The sequence below is a fragment of the Canis aureus genome, chromosome 6, assembly GCF_053574225.1.
Source record: "Canis aureus isolate CA01 chromosome 6, VMU_Caureus_v.1.0, whole genome shotgun sequence".
Taxonomy (NCBI): Eukaryota; Metazoa; Chordata; class Mammalia; order Carnivora; family Canidae; genus Canis; species Canis aureus.
This window is the reverse complement of record NC_135616.1, coordinates 19,902,697-19,925,115: the sequence shown is the minus strand read 5'-3', so window position 1 is coordinate 19,925,115 and position 22,419 is coordinate 19,902,697. Positions and strand designations below refer to the sequence as shown.

The 22,419-nt window shown below is 40.4% G+C and overlaps 1 long non-coding RNA gene across 1 annotated transcript in view; it reads left to right on the top strand.

Annotated features, from left to right (window-relative positions):
• The window catches only part of LOC144315142 (uncharacterized), a 174,464-nt gene that overhangs the window by 62,499 nt on the left and 89,546 nt on the right, over positions 1-22,419 (top strand). The window contains exon 3 of the long non-coding RNA XR_013380918.1: positions 13,003-14,357. This is a non-coding gene — a long non-coding RNA (uncharacterized LOC144315142). The remainder of the gene's footprint in view (positions 1-13,002; positions 14,358-22,419) is intronic.

The window sequence follows — 22,419 nt, the reverse complement described above, 5'->3', positions numbered from 1 at the left end:
TTGAATTCTTAAGATGCTCTTGAGGCTGAGGTTATATATATGCAGATGCTATGTGTTCTTCCTGAGGGCCTAGGTCACTCATGATATGTAATAGAATTATTTTGTGAATTTCAGAGCCAAGGTATATTGCACCTACACATCGTGGAATTAGATCACCTCATTCAAAATTCCTTTAAGATTGTTTCTCAGGAGCACCTGGGTGGTTCAGACGGTTAAGTGTCTACTCTGGATTTCAACTCAGGTGGTGGTCTTAGGTTGTAGTGTGAGATAGAGCCTCTCCTCAGGCTCTGCACTCAGTGAGGAGTCTGCTTGAGTTTCTCTCCCTCTCCCTCTCTCTGTTCCACTCATGCCTGCTTGTTTTCTCAAATCTTTAAAAAAAACTTTTTTCAAAAAGTTGTAGATCTTCACTTTTCATTAACACAAACAATAAAAATATCCTCTCCTATACTCTTAAAGTAAGTTTTCTAATTCAAATGGTATAAATATCAGGCAACATAAAAATAAAGGTCTGATTATCATGTGGGGCTTAATCTTTTATTTCAGGGTTTAAAGTCACTTTCTAACTGAAAATGGGTCCTTTTGGCTGATTGTAGTTCATATACCTATGTATACATGAAAATTTCACTTTCTTTATAACACTACTTTGAGTATTGTTTTTCAGTTACAGTGAAGGGATAAATCCTCCAGATATGTTATCATAACCCTATGATAATGTGCAAGAATCTGATATAGGAAATTCAGTGAACACTTAGATAGAAGCTACTGTGTTCCAGGTATTATGCTAGGTGTTAAATCCATAGAAAGGAGGAAGACCTATTTCCTGTTCTCAAAGATCTCACAAGGTAGTGCAAAGCCAAACATATTAAAATCCATGAATATCAGTTGAGCAGAAAGAAAATTTAAGGGAGATGCTGATAACCAGTTCGATAGCATATGGCTCATTGGCCCTTTCAGAATTGTTCTCCAGATATTCACTCATCCCTCATAAGCTGCAGATATTTAAAAGGGACATGGAGACTTGCAAGGGCCACATGAGAATACTTTGTGATGTCTTGGTTTCTTGGCTCCCCAAAGCTGGGATGATCATCCTTTATTTGGGAAATCTTCCCTCTTGAAGCATGCAGCATGTAAAGAAAGAGGAGTGGACGTGTTCATCAAATCTACAGCATGGTATTCTGAAAATCCTTTTCAGGCTGCAGGGCATTTTCTGGACCCATGAGAATCCATGTGCAGAGCTATTTGGATCTCATCTGGCTCCATATTCTTTGAGAGGCCATGGTTCAAGCTGGTGTACATGGAGAGAAGGATGTGTTGGATGATGGGGTAGTGGGGTAGCTGGATTCCATGTACTAATTAATGCACACGGGGCTATCCACAGGTCTTGAAACAATTCTGTCAGAAGCATCTTTTGCTATGATATGTTGTGATCTCTACAGTATCAGTGGATATAGGAACTCAGAGTGGGTTTTCAGGAGTAAGGAATGAAATAAAGGGGACAGTGAATGGTGAAAACACTAATGGAAGATCTCAGGGCAACCTTCCAGGATTAATGAAGTAAATGAAGCAGTGGACAGAAAATACTCTATTGTCTGGCTTTTGCTGCCCATCATTTTCCAGGTCTCTCTTTCTACACTGCCAACACCCTTGACAAATATAACATTTATCTAAGTACAGAACAGCTGCCTGTGAGGATAAGAACACCCTCACCTCCCACGTTATGGCACCAAAGATGCAGCTCCTATTCCCTAGGGAAGCTGAATTTGAAAGAAGAGTGTGTGTGCCACCCCCATGGTTTTCTACAGGACATGGGGACGTGCAGAAACCTAGAAATGTGTCAGCTAAACAGTCTGGTCGCAGGTGCTGACAGAAAGGCTGTGTAGCACAAATGTTTAGCTCCATAACTGAGCACAACTCAAAGTATGTGGGCTGATGATGCAGAGGAGATGGGCTCAGTTATAACAGCTGTCTCTGCAGCAGCCTCTTTCAGAAGTTTCAGGTAATACAGCCTCTGGAATATACCAGAAATACTCTTTGGGCTATTGTCCTCATTTTCACTTCTCTCTGAGCCTCTTCCAGTTAGAAGTCTCTTTTGACAGCACAGACTCTGGTGGAGGCTTAATGGAACAACTGAACTTAATTTCTTCCTCAGAATTTCTTGCTTATTCTGAGAAACTATGGACAGGTCTTCCAAGTTGATCACATATAATCTTGGTGTAAAGCCACTGGAGTTCAGTATTTGTTAGTGGTTTCTCTCTTTATAGGAATATACCAATTTCATTTATTTGAGAGAGAGTGAGAGAGCATGAGAGGGGTGAGGTGCCAAGGGAGCATTAGACTCCTCACTGAGCAGGGAGCCCAATGTGGGGCTTGATCCAGGATTCTGGGATCATGACCTCGGTAGAAGGCATATGCTTAACTGACTGAGCCACCCAGGCACCCCAGGAATATTTTATATCAAAAATCTCTACCACATTTCCCATATTTATGATTCAGCAGGAATTGAGTAGACTCTGTAGGAGAGAATTGTCTAGAAATCTTTTGAATTAGATATGATCCAGAAATCAATATAGAAACCTGGATTTATTATGCTAGAACGTTTCTATATGCTATAAGTTTTTCAAGGACCAAGACCCTGCCTTATGAGTCTTTGAACCCTCTGCAGATTCTAGCACCATCCTTTAAACAGGGAAGATTCTCAAATAATTTCTGGTAACACAGGTACTTCTGAAGCAGTATTTTCTTAGGTTGAATGAGTTCTCTCAGGACATTTTAGAAGAGTGAGATATAATTTTTAAAAATTTCTTGGGGCACCAGTTAGTTCAGTCTCTGACTCTTAATTTTAGCTCAGGTCATGATTTCAGGGTTCTGAGATTGAGCCTGCATTGGACTCCATGCTCAGTACGGAGTCTGTTCCAGATTCTCTCTCCCTTCCACCCCGCCCCCACTCCCCCATCTCGTGCATGCTCCTGCTCTCTCTCTCTCTCTCTCAAATCTTTAAACAAAATTTTTTCTTATACCAAACTCTTAAAATTACTTTCATCAACATCTTTAAAAAATATTTGTAAGGAGCTATTTAATAAATTCAGGCTTAAAATTCCCCTTGGAATTACTGTGATCTGTTTGGGGGAGATAAGAGGGGGAGGATATATTACAATTTGTAAAATGAAACCTCAGTCTGGATTTGGCATTTGTCAACCATACACATACTCGTGTTCATATCCTAGAGTAAAATTATTAAGAAAAACTGCTGTACCATGTCAATTCCCTCTCCCCAAAATGTTATTTCTGGAATTGATAAAATTCTAACACTTCTTCCTCCTGCTACCTACAGTGTCTCCTCCTTTGTGCCTCAGAATATCTCTACTGAGGAATGCCTGGGTGTCTCAGTCAGTTAAATGCCTGGCTCTTGATTTCAGTTCAGGTCATGATCTCAGGGTTGTGGGATTGAGCCCTCTGTGGGGCTCTGTGCCAGGTGTAGAGCCTGCTTGAGATTCTCTCTCTTTCTCCCCACCCCCCTCTGCACACACATTCTCTCTCAGAAAAATATTGTTACTGAGAACATTATTTGCAGTGCAAGTTGAGTTTTTCCTTATTCAAAACACACTTCTTTGATGCCATAGCAATGTTATTGCGCTCACATTTTGCTTTTCTTTCTCAATTTTCTGTTACTGTAATCTGGTTTTTCCGGCTACAAAAAAAGTCAGGAATTTCGGGTTGAAGCTGGTGCTCTGACCCATACTACTCACTGGGAGAAGGAATAATTCCAGCAGCAAGAGGGTCTGATCTGCGCACCTGCCCGCACATGTGTACACCCTGGTAATGTGGTCTCCCCCATCTTCTCCAACCTAACACTAATTTGGGATTCCCCATCTGATGGGCACTTGCACAATGATCTTTTATATACAGGGTGGTAATTTCACACTAAATACTTCAATTATTTATAAATGGATCTCAGAGACAGCAACTAGCAGCTGGCCTATAGAAGCTGCTTTGACTCAGGCGTGGCCAACAAAACCACATGCCACTTTAAACAGTGTTATTAATATTTATGTGACTTGATCAGCTAGTTGAGATGCAGGTCTTCCCTGGGCTGTGTGGAAGAAGCCTTCCTGTTTTCACTTGCCCATAATTTTATGCTGATTCTTTCCTTTGCCAAACTTCAGGGGTATTAGAAGGTTAGGATCTTAGGCTGAAGAGTGTGCCAAACTCATCCACGTCATAATGCTTTCTCCACTTTTCTTGTCTTTGGGAACGCATTAAACATAGATCTGTGGGGCGCCTGGGTGGCTCAGTGGTTGAGCGTCTGCCTTTGGCTCAGGTCATGATCCTGGGGTCCAGGGATCAAGTCCTGCATCAGGCTCCCCTCAGAGAGCCTGTTTCTTCCTCTGCATAGGTCTCTTCCTCTCTCTCTGCGTCTCTCATAAATAAATAAATTAAGTAACTAAGTAAGTCTTAAAAAACAAAAACAAAAAACACAGATCTAGGAAGCCGAAGCACAGACTTTGAACCTTGGAGGGAAGATTATGGCTTTAACTTTTGATAGAGTAACATCATATTTGTGAATAGCAGTATGTAATCTGACATGAGGGAAATTACCAAAACAGGTTAAGAGTTGGGTCAATGAATTCACACCTTTAAGAGAGAAATACAGAGAGATGTGAATGTGGCAGATAATCTGTACACTTAAAGGACACTACTGCAAACCCCAAGTCTTGCTTCCTGATAATTTTTTTTTCAATAAGGATGCATTGTATTATTTCTAAGGAAGGATCCCAAGGGTTCCATATCTATTAATGAAGGAGTATGTAGTATTGGCTTCTGAGACTCCATCAATTTTCAAATCAAACACAGATGCAGAAAAGTGACAACTCTAGTGCTGATTTAAACAATATGACTATAACAATGTGAGTTTGGTTTACAATCTGTCTTCCCATTGCACATCTGAGGATGACCCTTAGGGTGGTAGTTCAACAGCTCTGTTCTGGCAACTTTAAACCTGTAAGGTGACAACCATTAGAGGGCAGCACTGCTACATTTTCTTAGCAGGAAACCAGAGGGAACAAGGATACAAATGTTCCTTGCAGGGGTCTTCATGATTAAGGCAGTGCTATGTCCCATACCCATTTGTTTACCTCCCCATTCAGACGGATGGTAGCCGTTCATAGGAATAAATGAAGCTGTATCTGTGAAATGGCAATGCAGGAAGACACTCCAGCTTTTGTATAGCCATAATTCAACCTTCTATTGAAAACTCTCCTTTTAGTACCTTTTTCAGTCTTAACCACTCACCGTTATGCTTTAGTTTTTTCATTATCATTTGTCCCTTTGAGATTTGTCTTGCATATGCATAGTTGGGGAAACCATCAGTAAACATGGATGACTTCCTTTATAATAAAGTCCAAATTCCCAAGTCTTCAAGACCCAGCATTTATAGCAAACACAGCTATTATGGAAAAGATGGGTTTAAATACACACAGAACTACTGACCTACAATAATGACAAATTCACCTCTATGGCGCCTCATTTGTTAGCAATGGACATCTTAGCTGCAAGCTGCTAGGGAGGTGAGATCTGGATAAATAATCTGTAATTACAGTGAAGTAGATGAAGAATGATTGGTGAAGGGAAGTTTTATCCTTTGGGATCAAAGAACTTTTCCTTTTGACTTTACCGAGGAATTAGTCGTTACAAAATAAAGAGGGTAGCATGCTATTGACTTGAAAATACTCCCTACCTGTGCAATATCTCTGTAGATGAAAGAGGATCTCAGGAGTAAGAATGAGCTCAGCAGCTGGAGGGGTGGAGCATGGAGCCCAGCCAGTGCCCTAGAACTGAGAGTGACCCAAGAGCGTTCTTGTTCCACAGGCCAGTGGGCCGGAAACTGGGGTAATGAGATAATCGGCTCCGTCTTTAAACAACCAAAGCCAACATCTTCCTCAATTCCTTGCTATTTTCTCTCATCTCCCAAGAATCTGCTTTCTGCTTAGGCAAGGCTTGACAGCAACAATTCAGGGAAGCTGAATTTGAAAATAGAAACGAAATTTAAATGTAGAAGGACAAAAAAGAACCAAGTTGCAACTAATTAGTATGTAGGCAGCTTTCTCACACTGAACATAGTGAGATACTTGCTTTCATTTTTACGGAGTGAGAGTAAGAGGTAAAAGTTGGAAGGGGTTCCATTCGGTTCCAGGGGCTTGAATACATATCATCAAGGGAAATAGAGAAACTCAAGTAAATACTCAGTACTCATTCCTGAAAAGAAATGGAAGCTTACATCACTGAGTTAGCTTTTCAGTCAACTAACCTAGCAGTCAAGACCAATGTTCTTCTATGTACTTGGACATTATTTTTGATTCTTTCAAGTACTAACAGCTCTGGCTGAACTGAGCTTTGGGGAGCTTGACAACAAGTGGAAAATAGGCATAGCTATATCACTTACAATTTGACTCGTGTAATTCTCACTATTTCTCTCAATCAGCACCATTTATAACTATTAAGTTGCATAGACTGTGAGTCTAGAGAAGGATATACCTTTGCATTTCTCTTTATTGATGCTGCTCTGATCTGTGCCCCTAAAGCTTTTGTCAAGCAAGCTACAGATTGGTGCCCAGTGGGGAATAAATAGTTCTAGGCATCTCACCCTACTGCATCATTTAGAACCCCAAACGTACTTCCTCTCACCCATCACTCGAAAATCTCCTTGTCATCAGAGGCAGCTTATTGGTTCATAATATCCCCTAAACTGAATGGTTTAAACCTAGAAATTCAGTTTCAGCTTCTCTCTGGGTGGCTAGATGCTAGAGATCGAGATGTCAGTGGCAGCTCATTGCCATCTTTGGAGGTTGTAGAAGCATTGTCCTAATCTTTGCCTCAACTTCACACGGCGTTCTCCCTATGTGTACACATTAGTTTCTGTCCTTGTCTGTGGCCATATTCTCCCTTTTTAAAGGACACCAGTCATGTTGAATAAGAGCCCCCCCTCCCCCGCCCCCCCCCAACCCCACTCCAGTCTGACCTCTTCTTAACTTGAATGATACCTGCAGTGACCTTATTTCCAAATAAGGTCACATTCCCAGGTACTATGAGTTAGAGCTTCAGTAGAGGAATTTGGGGTGGGGGACACAATTGAACCCATACCAGGCAGGAACTTGGTTAGTGATGGGAGTTGAATTTCTGTAAACATAGCCTTGCATTTGGCCCTTTACATTTTATTTGTCCACAGTGAGCCATAATGGTTACAGAGGAATAATGGAAAGACTTTTACGACGGCTTCCGTATTTCTTCACTTCTTAAATTGAAATAGAATATTTTTTTTCTAAATACTGAGCCTCTATTTCTTGGAATTAATACAACCAAGTGAGACAATAGGAGAACATTTATTTTGCTTCCATTCCTTCAGCAGAAGAGCTCTCCAGTCAATCCAAAGCTCCCAGGCATTTCTAACAAGCCCATTATAATGCTTAATAACCCTCAAGACCAAGTTCTTTTTGCCTCTAAATCCCCCAGGCTTCAGGTTAAGTTGCTTTCTATTGTTCTGCCTTCATGAAAACAAAGAGCAGTTGGCCAACTACTTTGTAGGACTCCTTCCCTGATGAGCATTACTGGGTTTCCTTTTTACATTCCATCCAATAAACAAAATAATTTAACTTTTACTTTAGTTGTAGTCTAACACTGAATTGCCTCTGTGGCTCTTACAAAACCTCTTCAGGATCTCCTGATACTCTTGAGTGAGTTATTTCAGAACTAGGGATGCATCCCTGGGCCGGTCTGACTTTAGGGTAGAGAAGAGCAGACCCTTGTGGATTTAGGTGTGCCTGTTTTCTTGCACAGCTGCCCTCAGGGGAAGTGGCAAGCCTTGCTCTGAATTTCACACATTTCTTCTCTGCTGAGCAGTGCCCCATCTATATTTCATTTCTTTGAAATATATTTATTTAATGCTTTTTGTGAGCTTGATACTGGGGCTGGGAGCCAGAGATATGGTAATCGGACTGGTGGCAAAGAGATTATGGTCTAGAGATGTAGATCTTAGATCTGTTTAGGATTTGACACTTTATAGTCTCAAAAATTGAATACCCCAATTAACTTTTCTTAATATTAATTATATTGATATTTTTCATATTAGAAAGTAAAATATTTAAAATGTTCATTTAAAACACTAAAAACTCATCACATCTACATAAGTAACATCCTTAATGAAAAAAAATAGTTTTTTTGACAAAAATGAACCAAATGACGTTAACATTTTTGCATATGTTCTTAATTCCTGGCTTTATAATAGAAGATAGTTTAATTCTCCTATCTGTTTTTGTGTGCAATCTATTATAATCTTATTTTGGTTCAAATATAAGATGATAAGTAGCTGGAAAAAGGATGAGTATTTTAATTGCTTTTCAGATAGTTGTAGATCTTTAATGCTACACCAAAATGCAACAAATGATAGTTCTCTAAATGTTAGCTGCAATGTGGATTTTGAAACCATATAAATGAACATTTCATACTCTATTAAGCTCCATTGGTTTATTTTATACTTTCAATGAATATTTTACTATGCATTGGTCAATTGGAAAATACTGGCTTAGTTATGCAGATTTTCCAAATGTTAATACATTTCATTACACCTTATCAAAAACTCATATTTGTTAATATCAGCACTGATTGTATCAGAAAAATATAGTTTTTAAAGATTTTATTTATTTGAGAGAGTGGGGAAGAACAGAGAGGGAGCGGGCAGCAGAGGGAGAGAAGGAAGAGAGAATGGGGGAGAGAGGAAAGGAGAAGCAGGCTTCCCGCTGAGCAGGGAACCCATTACGAGGCTGGATCCAAGACCCTGGGATCATGACCTGAGCTGAAGGCAGATGCTTAAGCAACTTTGCCATCCAGTCACCCTAGAAAAATCTTTATGGGGAAACTCAAGTTCATGATGATGTATAAGTGTGAATTTTATCATTAACAAATACTTTTAATTTTTTCCCTTGATCTGACTGATAGGCTCACTTTACATTTTCAATAAGCTGTCTGTCAAATACTCAAGTAGCTTGTTTTTCAATTTTGTTGGAGTGAAAGTAGAACACTATGAAAAAGAAAACACCTAGTTCCACTATTACATAGGTGCTTTTCCCTAAGACAGTGATCATCTTTTGGTACAATTTTGATACTTTGTGCTTCTCACTTCATCACAGAAACTATGAAAAAGATGCCTATGGAAAAGATACTCCATCTGAGATTTAATTGAAATAATATACTGCTTCATCAGGGAATTCTTTTTTTAAAGATTTTATTTATTTATTCATGAGAGACACACAAAGAAAAAGAGAAGCAGAGACACAGGTAGAGGGAGAAGCAGGCTCCATGCAGGGAGCCCAATGCGGGACTCAATTCCGGGTCTCCAGGATCACACCCTGGGCTGAAGGCGGCGCTAAACTGCGAAGCCAAGGGCTGAATCAGGGAATTCTTAAGTGAAACTGTCATTGCTTTCATTATATGTGGCAGTGAAGAATATATGGTTACTGGTAAAGTTTGGTTTGAGCTAAGGTACTAGGACTTTTTATCCATCAGTGCATATGTCAACATAGGGAGGAAGGCAAATAAAATCTGCATATTTCTATGAAAACAGTTTTGATTTTGTGGACACTATGAAAGGATCTCAGGGGATCCCATTGGGTACGCGGATCACACTTTAAGAACCACTGGTCTAGTTTGGTCAGGAAACAGGCAAGGGCAATCCAGAGTTTAGGTAATAAACTGGAGTAGGCTTAGTAAAGTTAGGAATTAGGGGCATAGGGACAAGCTGCTCTGAGGATGTGACATAGAAACCAAACTCTGGAAAACAAATAGAAATTAGCGTTAGGAAAATGGAGAAAGGTAAGTGAGAGGCTAAAACTTATACAAGCAGTGATTCAAGATGAGAAAGAATGGTACTTTCATAGTTCTGCAAGAGTGTTCAAGGTTTTTGAGGAATATAATGTGAAGATGTGAAGTGAAGGAGATAAGCAGGGACTTCTGTAAGGTCACACATGCTGCATAATGACATTTTGAGTTGAAGACCTTTGAGCTGTTGAAATATTCTTTCTTTTTTTTTAAAAAAAAGATTTTATTTATTTATTCAGAGACACACACACAGAGAGAGAGAGAGAGAGAGAGAGAGAGAGAGAGGCAGAGACACAGGCAGAGGGAGAAGCAGGCTCCTTGCAGGGAGCCCGACGTGGGACTCAATCCCAGGTCTCCAGGATCACACGCTGGGCTGGAGCCTGCACTAAACTGCTGAGCTACCCCGGCTGCCCTAGCTGTTGAAATATTCTAAGGAAGAAAGTATAGTGGCCTAAATTAGGGTGATGGTATTAGGAATGGAATGTATGGATTCGAGAAATCTTGAAGAGCTAAGAATGGGAGGTCTAAGTGATTAATTGGATGTTAAGGATTAAGGGGAAAAGGAGCCAAAGATGACAGCTCAGTTACTATTTTGATACGGAGATAAGGTATACTGGAGGCAAAGTGAATTTTGGAAGGAGGGAGAAGCTAGTGAGTTTATTTTCATATGTTGCTTTTCCCTGGGCCAGCCATCAATGTTGAGTTTCAAGAAAGGATCTGAGACTCTTTCCTACAGTGATGTAACAATACAAACCTTACAAATGAAGTTGGAGCAAAACTTGTATTTTTCAAAGCATCTTGGAACCTCAGTGCATTTATTAGCCTTTATTGCAAAGACCATGTTTCAGAAAGAAAGCCTCAGTGCTTTGTCCTCAAAGTCTGGAATACCTGGCATGGTAACGTTGGCTGCAACCCACTGATGCTAGCAACAGTTCACATTCAGCTAGTGCTGTGGAGCTCACAAAGTGATTTCACATTAAATCATAAAATACCTGTGAGGTAGGTACTACTCTTATGCAGTTATTTATAACTCGTGTTTTTTTTTTAATTTTTATTTATTTACGATAGTCACACAGAAAGAGAGAGAGGCAGAGACACAGGCAGAGGGAGAAGCAGGCTCCATGCACCGGGAGCCCGAAGTGGGATTCGATCCCGGGTCTCCAGGATCGCGCCCTGGGCCAAAGGCAGGCGCTAAACCGCTGCGCCACCCAGGGATCCCTATAACTCGTGTTTAATCAAGTCTTGCTGCTACCCAGTACCATACTAGTTCTATGCAAAGTTCCCCTACCATGAGTTTTCTAGGAGTTTCCAGAGGTTTTCCTTTTATGATCATAAGTTAAGTGTGGTCGGGATACATGGATCAGCCATGCTCCTTGTCTCTCCTTGCTTCAGCTACCTGCCCAGATGTTGTAAACTCATGCTTGTCAGATACTACAGGTGAGTCTTTCAAAAGCAATCTTGTCTGCTGAGCTTTGGATATTTCCTTCTGACTTCCCACTCCCTGGGATAGTTGGGAGTTTCATTGGGACCTTCACTGATCTAATAGAGCCTTTATGTTGGCAGAGGTGACTTGGAATCTGCTGGGAGCAATTAGAACATCTCTTTCCCATTTGTACATCATTAGAAGCGTTGTTTGTGTCCCAAACGTCTTAGTCAAACATCTCTTCGAGGTTCAGTGATGGCCTAGGCCCTCTGACTCTGCATTCAATAAAATCCCAACCTCGTTTTCTGCAACTGCAACCCATCATGAGTGGCAACATCTCTTAACATTTTTTCTCTGGGCCTCTCTAAGCACTTCTCACTAATCATTTTGGTGCTTATTGACTGTTGACAGAGATGACTAGAAATGCTGGCTTCTTCCTGTCTGTGTTTCCAGAGTTGCTAATTGCTTCAATATATATCAGTAGAAAAGAGCAGTGGTGGATGTAGAAACATTAGCAGTGCTTCATGCTATTTTTCTTTTTCTTCACGTGCTTTCTCACATTCCTCATTTATGCAGCTACCTTCATTTTTTGTTTGCTTTGAGTGAGGGTTCTGTAGAGAGCCTTGACAGAAGTTGTAGGATCCTTTTTATTCCCTGTCAGACTTTTTTTTGGAGGGGAGGGGGAAAGTGAGCTGGCCAATTTATTTAGGTCTCTGATGCCCAGAATGGCTGGTTGTGAAGGATTGTGCTCATCCTGGTTTCATTTCGTATTTCTCTTTGATCAGATAGATGTGAGAAAGAGAGTTAAAGTGGTTGGAGCAGCAGACGCAAGATGAAGTCAGAGCATAGAGACAGTGGGGTAATTACTTGTATTTGAGACTTCGGCGTCTAGTCTCTCATTGAATGTTAGCCCAAACAGAACAAATAAAACAGATTTTAAAGTGACTGGGTGGGATGGCCTCCTCAAAGCTGTCCCTTGCGTCTACCAGAGGTTCTCTGCTGGCTTCTTGCCCACCGTCTCTTAGGTTCTCGTGTCTGCTCTGTTCAGCTCTATCTTCCTCACTTACCATGTCTCTTATTAGCTCACTTCACAGTGAAACTGGATAATTACAAAGGAAAAGAAAAGCCTCCTTCCTCTATCTCATTTCCCATAGCACATTCTGAAATGAGACAGAACAGTGTCTAAAGGGCCACTTGGGTCAGGTCATGAGTGATTGTTCCGACAGAAGGGTGATGAAAGCTGCTAAGTTTCAGGAAGATCTGAGCCATTCTCTTAAATACTAGGAAGGAGAAAGAGGTTTCTGGGTTCCAGGAGTAGCTAAAAACCAGCGCTCCATTACCTAGGCTCCATATGATGTGCCCCGAGAAGCAGGTGATGGGTGCTGTAATAAGGATGATGGTGGTAGGCACAGAGCACTAAAATTTGCATCCTGGGGAGGTGAGGGAAATTGGCATGGACATTAGATGGAGCCACCTTTCTATAAGAGCACTGACTTAGGGGGTGTAAAATAAGAAAAGACAAGGCCCCTCCACATCTGTTCTGGACTATGGATGTACCGCAGGAAGTGAGAGCAGCCCTGAGATGGGGAGAGGTAGCATCGGTAAGGACAGTGCACCTGATGCCATCATAGTGAGATGGTTTCTTTACACATAGGACATTTAATTTAAGCAAACAAGAAAGTAATTTTTGTTTTTTACATCCACCCTTGCAGGGTTAAAATTCATGGACACTATTACAGACTTTTGATTTCCACGACTCCGATTACTGGTACTATCGACAACGATGACGATGATAAAAGCTGATATTCATCAAGCTGTCATCATGTAACAGACCAAATGGATCAATTGCATTTTCACAAATTTAAGAGGTTACTATTACCATTTTCTAACTAAAAAACAGGCTGGAGAGTTGATGTAGTATCTCCGCATTCACAGGATGATTCAGTCGAAGAGCTGCATGCTCTTGGATTCCCCAGCAGCCTCTCCCTGTTGTGCCTACACAGTATGCCGTGCTGCCTCCCTGGTGACTGAAAGAACTGGCACACTGCATAGTCATCCATAAGAGGCCTGGACAATTACGTGACTCTTAATACTTACAAATGGAAGGAGAGTCAGAACTGGTTTTTGAAGAAAGAAGATAGTTTTAAGATCTATAAGGAGCAATTGAAGAGAGTGTATATGCTGATGCAACAAGGTGTCAGTATAGGGACGCCTGGGTGGCTCCGTTGGTTAAGTGTCTGACTTCAGCTCAGGTCATGATCTCAGGGACCTGGGATTGAGCCCAGCATTGGGATCCCTGCTCAGTGGGGTGTCTGCTTCTCCCCCTGCCCTTCCCTCTGTTCCTCCTTCTCCCCCTGCTCCTGCATGCCCTCTCTCTCTCTCAAAAAAAAAAAAAAAAGAAAGAAAAAAAGAAAAAGAAAAATCTAAACACAACAACGACAAAACCCAAGGTACCAGATGGATGTATTAATACACTAGAAACTGCATCCCTGCTCATTACCCCTGCCCCCCTTCCTCTTTATGACACCATGTGACTTTGCTCCTACAGTTGAGGTTGTACATATTACATAAGGAACTCTCAACAGTGTGGGGAGGTGACTAAGCTGGTGAGAACGGTCTCCTACCAAAAAAAGAAAATTTAAAAATTAAATTAAAAATTAAAATTTAAAAATCCTCCCCCACGTCCCCGGCCCACCCAGGGAAATAGCAGAGGTTCTGGGTAGATGACACTCAGGGGTCTCGGCTGCAAACAGTATTTGCACCTTAAAAAGCAGTATTTGCAGAAAAAGAATTTCCAGGAGGTCCAGCAAGCTGCCATCTGAAGCTCTGCAGCCAGGTATAACACCCGGCCCACTATAGGGCATTGCTGCCAATTAGCGCCTGTGAGCCTCAGATTCCTCAAGTTCTGCCAGAAATTCCAGAACTGCCACTGCTCCCCGGGCCTCTGTGACTGTGTTTGCTAGAACACTTCGTCCCATTCCCATGACAGTTCTTCCTGTCTCTCGTTTCCAACATCGAGGCACGTGCATGTCTCCTTGTTACAGTCCTCACTACAGAATCTAGAGAGGTGAGTTTTCCTTTTGTACCTTGGGCAGGAGGGACTTTGGATGTGACAAATCAATAAAGGATAAGGAAGGTAGTCGAAGATGTTGGGTAGCCCCAGATGAATAAAATCTACAGGGGTGAAGATTTCAGAAGTGTACTGTGAGAAATAAAATTCTAGCCTGTATCACACGTGGGGGCCAGTGTGTTCTACTTCCTAAAGTGGGGGAAGAAAAGACCTAAAAGCTCTGAAACTCTTGGCCCACTAGCAGAGGTATGTGTCTTGTCCGTGGTTATATATTTGAATTAAGATCCAAACAAGATCCATGGGTTGCTTTTACTTGCCACGTTAGCCTCTCTCTCACGTCTCCTTCACTTCCTTTTCTCATTCCTTTGACTTGTTAAAGAAACCAGCCCATCTTTCCTGCGGACTCCATTTAGACGGCTTTCTTCAAGGGCCCTTTAGCTTATTTATTCTCCGTTTTCTGAAGGTTGGCAGGCTGATCCGGAGAATTCTATTCATACTCAGTTTTTGTTTTGGTGAGAATTCTTCACAGGTGGTACTATGGCTTTCCTACTGTGTTCAGACGTTAAAACATAGGCGGAGAAGCTCCAGCTCCCCTTTGGGTGAGGCCAAGGTCAATTTGTTCATTCCTCTTGCTCCATTAATTTGCGTCTTATTAAATTGTCAATCACCAGTTCACCTGATAGTTTTATTTTTTTAAAACTAATTATATGCTATTCTTTTTTTTAAAGATTTATTTATTTATTTATTTATTTATTTATTTATTTATTTATTTATGATAGACACAGAGAGAGAGAGAGAGGCAGAGACACAGGAGGAGGGAGAAGCAGGCTCCATGCCGGGAGCCCGTCGCGGGATTCGATCCCTGGACTCCAGGATCCCGCCCTGGGTCAAAGGCAGGCGCCAAACCGCTGCGCCACCCAGGGATCCCCACCTGATAGTTTTAATGTTTATGACAATTGTCTTGCTTCATTATAGTTTGACTTCATTAAAGTCAAAATGGTGACTTTCTTTCTTTCTTTTTTTTTTAAGAGATTTTATTTATTTATTCATGAGAGACACAGAGAGAGAGAGAGGCAGAGACACAGGCAGAGGGAGAAGCAGGCTCCATGCAGGGAGCCCAACATGGGACTCGATCCTGGGTCTCCAGGATCATGCCCTGGACTGAAGGTGGTGTTAAACCACTGAGCCACCCAGGCTGCCCAAATGGTGACTTCCTATATCTGTAATTCTCTGTGCATTTTTTTTTTTTTTGGTAAAGATTTTATTTATTCATTCATGAGAAACACAGAGGCAGAGACATAGGCAGAAGGAGAAAGCAGGCTCCCTGCGGGGAGCCCGATGTAGGACTTGATCCCAGGACCCTAGGATCACTACCTGATCAAGGCAGCTGCTCAACCACTCAGCCACCCAGGCACCCCTCTGTGCATTTTAAAGAGCATTCCCTCACCAACCTCCTTACATACTGTTTGTACAGAAAGACAAATCTTTTTTTTTTTTTTTTTATCAGTTTTCAGAGTAAGCTGGTGCTCTAACAACTTCCTAGGATAACCAGTGTGTTTTTAAATTTTCAGTTTCCTTGTAATTTCATGTTTTGTTTTTTTTTTAAAGATTTATTTATTCATGAGAGACCCACAGAGGAAGACACACAGGCAGAGGGAGAAGCAGGCTCCCTGTGGGGAGCCTGATGTGGAACTCTATCCCAGGACCCCGGGATCATGCTCTGAGCCAAAGGCAGATAACTCAACCACTAAGCCACCCAGGCATCCCATTTCGTGGATTTTAAGTACCACTCTAAATATAGGGATTTTAGGAATGTATTTGATATGCTTTGACACATTCATTTTTCCTTTGCTCAAATTGTCTCCGCTTTTGGCCAGTGAAGGCTCTTGCATGTTGGCTCATGTGATCCCCTTTAGTCTTTGATAGTTTCCTTACTTTCTGGCCTATTAAGATCTCTCATGCTTATTTTGTATATTTCCTTTCCAAGATCTAGAATAAGGAACTTCCCCAAGGGCACTTGTCCTTTATAGTGACAAATGGACTTTAGAAGACTGAGTGATGTCTGCATTCATTGCTACTGGGGTATCATTGCTTCTTGGCTTTTCCGATGGACAAAACAAGGAAATATATTTTCCTTTAAAATGTATATTAATACTACTTCAAAGTATTTTGCTTTAAAATGTATTTATAGTAATAGTCCTACTAAATTTGCTTTAGCCTGGGAAATTGGTTGCATATGCTGAGTTTACCTGGAGAATGACAGATCATGGAAATGAAAAGACAGGGGCTCAAGAATTCTGGATTTTAGAAGAGGAGCCCCAGGGATTTGGGGCTTAGACCTCTGAGGGCAAGGTACTCTAAAGGAGCGTGTGAAACCAACTGCATCCCTGAGATGACATACTAGTCCTTATGTCAAAGTTTCTTCATCCGCTTTGGTCATCTGAAGCTCAGGTCAGCCCTCAGAAAGGGCTCATGGGAATGATATTCCCAGAGTTCTTATAGGTTGACAAATGTGTTTTTGTCACTTTACACTTGAAATCCAGGTTGGGTGCATATAAATTCCTGACATCACATTGTTTTTCTTCAATATCTTATATTTATTACTCCATTACATTCTGGCATAAAATGTTACTAAAAAATTAAAGCAACAATACTTTCTGCCTATCTTTTCCCCTAATAAGCAACTTGGTTTTATTGCCTGTGGGCCCCCCAATTTTTTTTTTTAATCTTTGTCTTTAAGGTCCACTAACCTTATTAGGTAATATTTCAGAATGTGTCATTCTGGGATGTTTTTCCAAGATACTCAGCATGTCCTTGTAATAGGACATGTCTTTTATGTCTTATGTCTTTTATTTTGGAGTGGGGGTAAGATTTTCTTAATTTTCATATTCTGTTCCACCATTTGGATTTCCTCTCTAGCAACCCCTTTATATATGTGTCGGCTCTTCTTACACTCTATCAGTTGTATTTGCCACTCTTTCAAATACTTTTCATCCTTTTGTTTTCGCTGTACATTTTGTTTTTGCCTTCTACTTAAATCATTATCTGTTTGCTTTTGCATACATTCTAGTTCAGGCTTTATTTCTGAAATAATTTTTATTTCTAATTCTTTTCTTAGTTCTCACCCCATATCTGATTTTTTAAAGCCTAACTTGTGGTGTTCTTTAATTTTTAAATCACAAAATTCCTTTAGCTGGTTGGAAATAGTTGGTTACAATTTTCATCTGTTTAAAGGCTCTACTTACTGAAATACTTTCAATATTTGTAGGGAAAGTGTCCTACTCCTTGCTCTGTGGTTTTGTTTCATCCTGTGGAATTTTGATACAGTTCTGTTAATTGCTCACACTTGTCTGATATTCAATTTACTGAACTTTTAGGAGGACAGGGTAGGTGCTCGCTTTGGCAGCACATATACTAAAATAGGAGGACAGGGTGGGTCAAGTTAGCTTTTCTAACCTTCACAGATATAAACTTTTATTTTTTTAATCTTTGTCAGATGTTTACATTCAAAAATCAATAAATACGACCATCTGCTCTCTGAGATAGTGTACCTCTTCTTTCCTACTTTTATTTGTACCTTCCTTTATCCTTCTATGAATTCTGACTTTAAAAATGTGGAACCTATCCTCCTCCCCCACCACCCCAAGTCTAGGAGGAAGGGGGGGCTTTGTTTGCTTAGTTCTCTGAGTTCCTCTTCCCAGAGCTCCAGCTCTTTCAGACACATACCTTATAATTACCTGTTCGTGTTCAAAAGCTTCCCAATTTTATTTTGACTTGTCACACTTTCCAGTAAATATCTATCGATCGTTTAGGGCTTCTTCCATTTTCAGGTCCAGTAGATATCATGTTGCTTTCCTCATCTGTCTCCTGCACAGATGCTGATACCATGTTTTGTCTATAGGCCCTTCTATTTTCAGGATTGTGGGGATACTTCATCATTTAATTTTTCTGCCGATTCAGTTTTGGTTTTGCATTTCTAGCTGCTCTGTCCATTTTTCTGAGTACATTCTGGAAGATTAAGAAATGCCATCGCTGCTGCCCCTGTGTTCCCAGAAATTCCATTCAATCCACATTTACTTGTTTTTTGTTTTTACTTCTTCAACTGTATAGCTTACTAGTGCTTTCCTTTAATGACGTTGAGTCTTTTTTGGCTTATAACATTAATGTAATTATTCTGTCTTGCCATATATTTATAATAGTTTCAAAATAATAAAATTGATGCATTTGCACTTATTATTTGTCCTAAAATTTACATGATTACAATGTCCTGGTTTGCCTAAGACTTTCTCAGTTTTAGCACTAAACATCTTGTGTCTCAGGAAACTACTCAGTCCTAGGTAAAACCTGGATGCATAGCTACCTTACTTTCACTACTAAAGATAAATTCTCTCTCTTTTTTTAAAAATTATTTATTTATTTATTTATTTATTTATTTATTTATTTATTTATTTATGATAGTCACACAGAGAGAGAGAGAGAGAGAGAGGCAGAGACATAGGCAGAGGGAGAAGCAGGCTCCATGCACTGGGAGCCCGACGTGGGATTCGATCCTGGGTCTCCAGGATCCTGCCCTGGGGCAAAGGCAGGCGCCAAACCGCTGTGCCACCCAGGGATCCCTAAAGATAAATTCTCATTTCTGACTCTCCTCTTCATATTCTTGCAGCTTGTGTAGGTTGGTCATTTTTATTAGATTTTTGGCTTATTCTTCTGTTTCTTTTTGAGAAAATATATTTGTATATCTCCAAATTTTCTTAAAAGTTGTTTCACTCAGTGCTTTCTGATATTGTCTCTTACAAATACATCCTGAAGATAATTTCATATCTGTATTAGATTTTCTTTATCTCCTTTTACAGATATACTCATTCTACAGTATGGATGAACTGTGGTTTGTCCAACCCAATTCTTCATTGCTGGACATTAGGTTGTGTTTTGCATTTTGCAATTATAAATCATTGCACAACTACTAGCTTTCTTTAAATACCATTTATTTTTCGTCAGTGTATCTTTGGAAGGGAATTCCAAAAGTAGAACTGACTGCTGGATCAGAAGGGATGTGTATATTTAGTATTACTAAACATAAGAGTTGTGCCATTTTGAATTCCCCTTTAGCAAGATAGGAAAGTACCTGTTTCATGACACTTTGGCAAGAGAGAATAAGTTGCTCTACTTGTGAATATTTGACAGTATATGTGAGAAATGGTACCTCAGTGTAATTTATAATTTTCTGAATGAATTTGAGCATATTTTCCTTTGACTAAGGGTCGTTCACATTTTATTTATAACCTTTGCCTATTTTTTCCTATTGGCTTGCTACCGTTTTTGTTAATGTTTAGAAGTTCTTTATAACCCTTTGTAGATATATTACAAAATATTTTTTTGTCAATATTTTAACTTATGTTGAGTTCTCTTGGCCATGCAAAGCTTACTTTATCGTTTTTATGTAATCAAATTGCTAGAAAATTAATTTTGAATCCTAGTCCAGGAAGCTCTCCTTACTCTTAGTTTTATATAAGGAATTCATCATTTTTTTTTCCTACTACTTGTGGAGTTTTATGTTTATATTTGGATGCCTGACCATTTGGAATTTTATATTCATATTTTAATTTTTTTATAAAACTATTTTTGCACTCCATTTTTGAGAGAGGTATGTCAAAATCTTATTAATCTTTCCTAGTGTTTCTGTTGATTTCTGCTCTGCTTATTTTGTGGTTATTAGGCACATACAGACCAAGAGTGTTCAAACAGCTTGTTTAAAATTTTTATGGTATGATCCTCTTCATTACATTAAAGTTTATTTGAATAGCAAAACCAGATTCTAGTATATTAGTAAATGGAAAGTTTCATAAATATATTCTATGGTCTTTATTAAATCAACCAGCTGTGAACACAAGAAAACCAAGCAACACTAAAAACCACAATCCAACCGCAAATAAAAACATGGATTGTCTTTGTGACTAGTTCCTAAAAAGAGAATGGGAAGAGTGTGAGCAGGTGATCACCTAAGCTCATTTCTATCACTTAATGCACTAGAGAATTGAGACCCTGGAAAATGTAGTCAAAGTCCAGATGCCTGGGTGATAGCAACACGTGGTATTGAGGAGCAGCCTTATGGAACTCAAAATATTTTGATGCAAAAGTGCTATGGCTAGATAACCAGGAACCCTTGTTCAGGACCTTGGAGTTAATTCACTGAGACCACGAGCCCCCATCACTGATTCCACACCACTCCCCCTAGCGGAAGGAACCTTGTAGGAGAAGGGCAGTGATAGGGAAGAATGTAAAATGAACTCCATCTGCACTCCCTCCAAGGAAAGACTAGAATTTCATCGAGCAGTTTTCTGGTCTAGGCATTCTTGTCCCTCTTCTCCATGGAGGAGAAGGTGACGTTGCCTCCACTCTTCACGCTTTGTCACCCCACTCTTTCCCCATGCTTCTTCTAACTTTGCCCCCGACCCTGGCCATCTTTATGTACCACCTTGGCTTTGGTGGGGTCATGGCATCGGCTGTCCATGTCCATTTTCACCTGCCCAGAAGAAGGAAGACCTAAGCACAGAATTGGCATGGAGACTTTGCTGAACCCAGTAAGCTCCTTTACCTTTCCTGACCTCCCCACCGCTCCAGGACAGCTCTCCTGACCCTTGAGTTAGCCTTTTGTCAACACTCTTGAAAGATGGCCAGCCTCCTGCACACACCTGGAGATATGTCCCTGCTCTCTGTCCACACCCTCTGTGGCTGAGACATTAGTCAGCAAAGGCATGGTGTCTGCGCCTCCCTCCGTTTTGGTTTCTATGTCAGGCATACTCACCACCCTAGTCTGCCCTTTCTACTGGTTACTGTTTTCACTGACTCTTTGGGCTCCTGTCTTTCTATAAAAGAATTATCATGACTGTCTGTCAAACTTATATTTTTGGGTTATCAGTTTTGTCTCTATAAATTAGATTCTGAAAAGAAAGGTAATATTAAAAAATTCCACTTACTGAAACTTTAAGTCCAGATCCTTTGGGTCCATAGAATGAAGAAATTATAAACTTAAATATCCTTTTATCATCTGTGGTCACCTCTGCACTTTCGGCTCTTCACTATCTTGAAGCTAGTTTCTTATTAGAGACGATGTAGACTAGACTTTGAACCCACATTTTGTATAGTATTTTTAAAATTTTATGTTTGCTGCAGTATGCTATGAAACAGGCTTAAAGAGAAGGAAGAAGTTTTATGATAGTTTAATAAACTAATATTTATGTAATATCTAAGTAGAATTACGGGATTAATATGTAAAAATGGTATTGATATCTTGCATTGGCCACACTCACCCCTCCCTCCCTCCCTTCAGGCTCCTTTCTGGAAGAGAGGAAAAAGCAACCAGAACAATCAAGCATCACCAACTGCTTTCAGGCTTCTCCTATTTACTCAGAGCACAGTATCAATATTTATTTTTGCACAGTGACACGTTTCAATGGGCTGCTGTGAACAGGGAAAGAGCTGTATAAGCCAGGATTCTTACTCTTCACAGAACTCAGTTCAAAAGTCTGTAGGATGCTCTGTATACCTAGGTTGGTAAATGCCTCCTGAAATTCTTAGGAGTTGGTGGGAGGCAGAGTTTGGGGACTTTGGGGTTGGCTGGGTCATGATACCCAGGTGATCTGATTAAAACGAGTTTACCTGTGATATGGTTGTAAGTCTATTAACTGCCAAGATTTCCTTGGGAAATAGTCACAGAAGCCCTCGTTCTGGGAGAGACTGCTGCTTTTTTAAACAGAGCCCACCTTTTACTCTCTGGGTCAGTGAAGAGATGGAAAACTCTCTAGGCTGGATGTCTCCTATCATGAGTATAACCTGAGGCTTGAGTAAATGAGAGGAGCTGATGGATTCTAAAACCATTGCCCCTGCAAAAGAACATTTTGAGCCTAATTAAACTGTTTTCTAAATTATGCAGTTTTCCTTCACAAGGATGCTTCTTTCTTTTGAATGAAACCTTGGCATGTCAGTGGGGACACTCCTAATACTTGCAGGCTCCTGCCATGGTGGTGGGAGGGGGCAAGATAAATATTCAGAAGCACCT